This window comes from Temnothorax nylanderi, unplaced genomic scaffold (assembly GCF_030848795.1).
Source record: "Temnothorax nylanderi isolate EJ_2023f unplaced genomic scaffold, tnyl_v1.0 TNYL_tig0294_pilon, whole genome shotgun sequence".
Classification (NCBI taxonomy): Eukaryota; Metazoa; Arthropoda; class Insecta; order Hymenoptera; family Formicidae; genus Temnothorax; species Temnothorax nylanderi.
In genome coordinates this window covers 61,771-69,610 of record NW_027249356.1, presented here as the reverse complement: position 1 = coordinate 69,610, position 7,840 = coordinate 61,771, and the positions used below count along the sequence as shown (strand labels likewise).

At 39.0% G+C, this 7,840-nt stretch overlaps 1 long non-coding RNA gene across 1 annotated transcript; it reads left to right on the top strand.

Moving 5' to 3' along the window:
• Positions 1–2,318: 2,318 nt before the first annotated feature.
• LOC139780735 (uncharacterized) lies at positions 2,319–2,737 on the top strand. Its single transcript, XR_011720322.1, has 2 exons — positions 2,319–2,483; positions 2,631–2,737. It is a non-coding gene; the product is annotated as an uncharacterized lncRNA (long non-coding RNA).
• Positions 2,738–7,840: the final 5,103 nt, after the last annotated feature.

Below are 7,840 nucleotides of genomic sequence, written 5' to 3'. Positions count from 1 at the left end.
AGGAGTTGCCAGATGTTACAATGAAACCAACGCTTGGCCAATGCTACGGCAGTCAATTGTCGGCCAAGGTTCTATCAGCCAGTGCTGGGCCATCACTGGCAAATAACTGGCTGCCTACCTATATAGAATAATCCGGCATTACAACGAAGACCAACACTTGGCCGATGGTTGGCAGCCGTACGTCGCCCAACATTCTGTCAGACAGTACTGGGCCACCACTGGCAAATAACTGGCTGCTTACCTATATAGAATAATCCGGCATTACAACAAAGACCAACACTTGGCCGATGGTTGACAGCCGTACGTCGCCCAACATTCTGTCAGACAGTACTGGGCCATCACTGGCAAATAACTGGCTGCCTACCTATATAGAATAATCTGGCATTACAATGAAGACCAACGCTTGGCCGATGGTTGGCAACCGTACGTCGCCCAATATTCTGTCAGACAGTACTGGGCCATCACTGACAAATGACTGACTGCCTACCAATATAGAATAATCCGGCATTACAACAAAGACCAACGCTTGGCCGATGCTACGGCAGTCAATTGCCGGCCAAGGTTCTATCAGTCAGTGCTGGGCCATAACTGGCAAATAACTGGCTGCCTATACCTATATAGGGCTGAAGTTCGCGAAATATAATGCTCCAAGAGCTTGAACAGGCAAAGATTGTCGTGGTCTATGAAACGTGGAAAAATTAAAAGAGGCTGAGATCTCCCCGGTGCCGACGTTTTTACTCGATCCGGGACCCGAAGGAAAACCCTTTCCGCATGAAAGGAGATTTGAGAAACAAGTGCAGTCAGTGCGTTGAGCGCGATGTCAGTCAGTTATATTATAACCTAGAAATAGGGACGATCGTGACCGTCGCCGCGTGATAAGTAGTGAAATATATATTGATAATATACATGGAGAAACAGGAAATTTTTCAATATTCGTATGTTTCTATATATGTAAGCCATTGTTTACGTTAAAGCAAAGAAAATTTCACGAGACATGTATACATATGTATATCGATATGCAACCCGTCATCATTGCGCGCAAGGACGCTGTGCGAATACGAGAACTGTAATTAATTTGGTAACCATCATCTCACATACCTGTGCCAGTTCATCTTTATCATTAGTCAAGACTCGCTTAACATGCAGGACGATCGTGACGATTTTATTTATGTTGTATGTAATCTTCAATTTTGTAACTCTTACAATTTATTTATTCTCACAACTAGATGTGGAATACGCAACAAGACGTTATTTATTAATTTGTCTGGCCTAGACTATGATAAAAGAGAACGTTTTGCAGCAATTTTAGATATGCTGCTGAATATAATGCATTTGGTACATGAGAACGAAATTCAACGTCCTTCATTATCTGACATTGCATGCTCTTCCAATAATGATTTTCCAGAACAAGTAAAATATAATTGAAATACTGTTAGAAAAATCTATATTAGATGTGATAATTTATAACAAATTTATAAGATAATATAGACTACGAAATTTATTTACATAAGGAAAAGATAAGGATGCGAATGAAAATCTTGAGACATCCTCTGTTTCACTTACATCTTCGCAATCATCACTTACAGAAGTAAAACACTCCCTACACAATAAATAATGATTTTATAACATTATAAATATGTATACATATACAAAATTTTAAATATACTTACAGAATATGAACAATAATGCAAATAATTGCTATAAAGAATTATTTCCCACAATTTCTTTAGAAAATGCATTGGAGATATTGAATGACGTAGCACAGGCAGGCATGAATAAAATAAATTATGAATCGGTGAGAGTAAAGGATGCTTATGGCAGAATACTATTTGAAGACGTACATACGATAAAAATTCTATTGCTATTTACCAAAACAGTTAATTTATTTGTCTGTATATATATTTTAAAGACCTATAGGTTTCGACATATGTCACAAAAAAAAGGATATTATTCTAAAGAAATTTATACGTATTGGCCCAGAAGAAATAGGACTTTTGACAGCTTGCGGTTGTAAGAACGTTACAGTCGTTAAACAGTTGTCTGTGGGAGTATTGTCCATCGGCGATAATTTAAAAGAACCTAGAGAACTTTTAAAACCAGGATTTGTCTATGACATTAACAGAATAACTTTAATCTCACTACTAAAGCATAATAGCTACTCTTCTTTGGATTTCGGAATTGTGAATAATAAGTGAGGACGTTTAAAAATTATTCTAACTTCGAATACATAAGCTATCATATTATTATATAATATATTACTATATAATATTCTTTACTTAAAATTATTATTAATTTTGTTACTTTATAATTAATTAAATACTTAATACATAGTGATTAATTTTTTTCCAGAGTATTGTCTATACGGAAGAAAATTATAAAAGCTCTAAGAAAAGTAGATATACTTGTGACGACAGGCTCTATTAATGACAAAGATTTATTGAAGAACATTTTAACGGAATACTTTAAAGCCGAAATATATTTCGGTACCATTTATTTTTCTCATTATTATAATTACTTTAATTACCAATTTATAAAAAAGAAAACATGCATACTTATAAATACATTCAATACATTGTATATAATTGTATATATAAACACACAATATGGTATAATTGTACGCGTTCTTTTAGGTAATGTAGATATAAAACCAGGGAAGTCAGCAGCACTAGCTTAACTCTGCTCCGTGTATATTATACGTCTTTTTTACTAATAAATTTTGTACGTAATTTATAAACTATATATGACTGATTTATTACACACAAATGGTAAATAATAATGACTCAGCGATGGTACTTAATATCACCGTCAATACTAAACAAATCGAAATTATGCTGTAAATAAAATATTTTTCGATATTTAATTATTGAAAAATATTTCAGTTATAACATAATTTCGATTTGTTTAGTATTGACGTTGATATTATGTACCATCGCTGACACTCATTATTATTTGCCATTCTTGAGCTCTGGTTATTCTATCTGCCTGCCTGCATTGCGCCAGTATTGTTTGCCGACATTAGGACCAGTTGTTACCCGACGCTGAGACCAGTACTAAGCCGTTGGTACTACCAGTGATGCACCAGTATCAGAAATCTGGCAACCAGTACTGGCGCAGTACTAAGCCGATCATAAATCCTGTACTGGGGCAGTACCAGTAGACAACGGCTGGGCCAGTACTGTCTGCCAGTATTGGGCCCAAGTTATCATCCGACACTGCGTCAGTACTGCGCCAGTAGTGTTGCCAGTACTACGCCAGTACCCGAACTGCAACAACCAGTACTGGCGCAGTATTGGGCCGATTGTAAAACCCTATATGGGACCCCGCGTGCAATGGATTATATTTGTTTATGTTAACTGTCAAATTAAGTATACGCGACAACGCCCATCCGCTATCACGTTCCTGGAATTCCTCCAGCGATGTTAGGGTAGGCTCGATGACGTGTCGCTTGTACCACTCACACAGATCGGACTCACGAAAGGGTTCATAGTTTCTCGTAGCGATACTTTTATTCGCGCGTTTGTCGCCCGCAACAAATTCACCATTAAACATTGTGTTTATTTTTACATTGTCATGTCGTTGCATGACGTTCCGCACACGATCGAGTACAATGTCTCTCGCATCTTTGAGAAATTGATGAGGGCCGATGTGTTTGGAATTTATTACCACACCGGTCAGTATACGACTTTCAAAGGCCGTATCTATCTCGCGCCATCTGAGTCCTGTCTCACTCGCACTGTATCCTGCACCCACATGCACGAAACGTTGACGTACCGAGTCTTTCAGACCTTCGAGTCGTGCGATACAAGCGACCAACGACTGTTTGAGACCGATCGATAATCGTGGCCGTTTAATTCGGCTTTGTTCTTCCAACGATTTGATAAACTCGTCGCATCGTTGCTCCCACGCGGCAAAGTCTTCCCTCGAATTTAAAAGGGTGGATTGCTCCAACAACTCTTGCTCCATGTTATTACACGATCCTCTTTCTGACACACTTTGTTGTACTCGCGACTTTCAATTCTCGACTACTGAGCGTATCCCCCAGATTCGTCATTTTATATTCTACTAATGATGCATTGTTTACTTTTTATCATATCTAATTTCATCTCAGCATCTGTACATTTGCGCCTTCCGAAAAAAATGCAAAATTTGCAGTTTTACACGTGTGCAATAAAATCACCGGAAGGCACGTATGTTCTTGAAAACGATATCGCGCCATTGACTTTCGGTGATTTGATCTGTATCAATGTAGCAGCCGTACATCGGTGCTATTTGCAAAATTTGCAGTTTTGCACGTGTCCGATGAAATCATCGCGAGACATGTATGTTCTTGAAAACAATAACACCCCATTGACTTATGCGAAATTGCAAAATTTGCAGTTTTGCACGTGTTCGATAAAATCATCGCGAGACACGTATGTTCTTGAAAACAATAACGCTCCATTGACTTATGCGAAATTGCAAAATTTGCAGTTTTACACGTGTTCGATGAAATCATCGCGAGACACGTATGCTCTTGAAAAAAAAAATCATATTTGATGCCCGATGAGGTAATCTCATCACGAATGTTCTTGACAAAGATATCACATTTAACATATATGTGGTGGTGGTCACCATGCAGCAGCCATACATTGGCGCTATTTGCAAGATTTGCAGTTTATTGTATGTATAAATGGTCTGCGAGGATTCTAGCGCGCAGTCGAGAGTTTGAAACGGCATGTTGACACTGTGTGAAAAAATATGGACAACGTGGGAACAGACAAACGTTATTGTTCATCGATTGTGTATAATCTTCGCGGCCGAGAACTAGGGTTTCGAAACGTGCTCGCTCGCACTAACAAGTGGTGCACTAAACATCATATGTTGCAGAGATGTTATATCTCTGATTGGTACGCACATGACATATCGTCTATTAACTCTCTGATTAAAACATGTCGTGGCACAATTGACGATTATCTCAAATCGCGATACAAGCCTGACAATGATTGGTCATCGGTATAAAGTACACTTATGGGAATGAGATAGAGATAGAGGTGTGGTGGTGGGTGCGGATCTGTGCAATTGAAGTAGCATGCTCGCAGCAGCAGCCTTACATCGGCGCAATTTGCAAGATTCGCATTTTCATATGTATAAATTGTCTACGAGGATTCTGGCGCGCGCAGTCAAGAGTTTGATACGGTTTGAGTACGTTGCAAACAGCCTCCAGTTACGATGAACACTCACGGTGCGAACTACTACGTTCCGATTCAGGATGAAACGTACGAGAAACAGCACAATGAGTAAGTACCGCTAATTTTCGTATATACTTGTGCAAAAAAAACTTTTATAAACATAATTGTATTTTTTCAGTTTTGATAAACCCCGCTACACGCCTCGTATTTTGGGAAGGAGATTTGCCTTAACATCGACAGCATATAAATTTTTGGATGTTGGAATCAACGCGGGACCTATGTCCTCTGTGGATATACTTATTGGTGATAATCGAGGCAATCGGATAATTCTGCCTCATGCAACGTGGGTGACATTCATCGAAAAACGTGCAGATATTCAGCGACTCGTGCAGTCATCGACGCCATCATCGCTAGCGTTTCGAGATCTGGAGCTCGTTAAAATACGTGACGCAGATATTGTAAAATTAACGTCGTGCAACACCAGCTTGTACATGAAACCGTCAACCGTACTCTTCCTGTTCGAACTAGAACATTGCGTCGAAAATGTGTATTTTCAACTATGCCAAAATGTTCATGGCGTAAGTGAAAAATTTAAACAATTTGTAGCCATTTTACGCCAAAATTGTATCACCGATAAATGTAATGCAGTTACAATCTTGCATGAAGTTTATGATAAAAATTCAATTATTGATTGCGAACTGTTGGTGTATGCTGCAGATACTATTGTGTATAATGCGCTACATGATAAATAAATGCATATAATATGGTTAAAAAAGTTTTAATTATTTTTCCTTTTCATTTACCGTTCCCTGTCATTAAGCTGTCTTCGTTTATCGTTTAATTAAATGTAATATTAAAAATTAAATATTAATATCTAAACGATTAAATATCGTTGGCGAAGAAAAGATATGCGATCGTGAGCGAGAATACGAACGGGGCCGGGAGCGCGCTAACGAGAAGACGCGCGCGAATGGGGCCGCGAGCGAGAACGCGCGAGGGAGAGAGAGACCGCGCGAACGGGGGACGGGGGCACGAGAGAACATATACGAGGGGGAGATAACGCGAGCGGGAGCGTGCCATGTGACGTCACGCGGACCGACGCGGCCGTTGCACGCGGGTCCCCTCACCCCGCGGACCTTTCCCCCGCGGCGCCCGAAAACGCGGTCACCCCCTCCCCCACCCCGCCCGCGGCGCGGCAAAAAACGCGGTCACCCCTTCCCCCTCCCACCGCGGCGCCCGAAAACGCGGTACCCCCCCCTCCCCCTCCCCCCGCGGCGCCCGAAAACGCGGTACCCCCCCCCCCGACCCCCCGCCCGCGGTATACCCCCCGCCCCTCACCCCCCCTCATTGCCCCATGGTTAGAAGCCGCCTAGCTTACCTACTCAAATGTACTCGCAAACAGAACGAACTTCCACCTAAGATTGAAGAAGAACGACGAACTTGGTTTACGGTTCCATATGTCTCGAATATTTCTGAGGAATTTAAAAGGGTTGTTAAAGCTCAAAATGTTAACTTGTCTTTTTATAGCTTGAACAAACTTAAAAAATATATTAAAGTACAGAAGGATATTCTCCCAATTCAATCTAATAAAAATGTTGTATATAAAATGGTAAAAATTCGGTCCACTAACGAATGAGTAGTTCGCGGTCAGCCATACATACATACAGACGTCAAGTACTTATATATATAGATATATATATTGTAGCAAATATAATATCTTAAAAAATTAATATGACATTATTTCAATTAAGATATTAAAGTGAGACAAAGAGAGAGAATTAAGTTGCTAAATATATTTTTCTTGCTTCAACATATTTGAAATCATTGGGTGCATCCAGAAGCACGACCGCTCACTAAGCCGCTAAGTAGCAATTGAGTATGATTGGTTGGATCCAAAGGTAAGAACCAAAGTCTGTATAAAGGTTTTTGAAGTTGCTGAATCCGAATCTAATAGATTTGCAAAATTCAAAATAGCGAATTCAATATGGCCGATCAAAAGAGTCAGAATTGAATAAAGAAATAAAGTTTTTGATATTTTCACGATACATACAGTTAAATAACACTCAATCCGCTATACCGGGCCTATACAATGCCTTTCTCTTCTTTGACGAATTCTTGTTCGGCGGTTTTCATCACGGTTTGCACACATATATACACACACAAATACACGTAAATACAAACACACATTTATACCAGATAGGACCAAACACTATAGAGAATCTAGGCAGGTATAAACAAAATTTTATTGTTCCCACAATGATAGAATGCCGAGGAAACTGCGAAGTCGGTACAACCGCATAATTGTGCTGTATCGATTCAAAGCACGTCTTACTAAAGGGGCTCTAGTTTCGTCAGTTTTATGAATTCGACGATAACACTTTGGGAATATATTCTTGAAACCTTATACTATTTATTTATGCGCAAGAAAAAAAATCGATTTTTTTACCAATCAAACTGGAATCCCCCCAACAAGGAAAAATTATCGGTGTTGGAAAGTTTATAGTTATGCATATTACAAAACTATAAAGACAAATTATTATTTCCAAATTTAAGTATAATAGCCATAAAATTTTATTAATGCATTCTATATTTATATTACAGTAATTTGTTTAAAGTTAATTTATATTAAGATAATTTTTCAAATTTATTGTTATTGTTGGGAAGAGAAACAT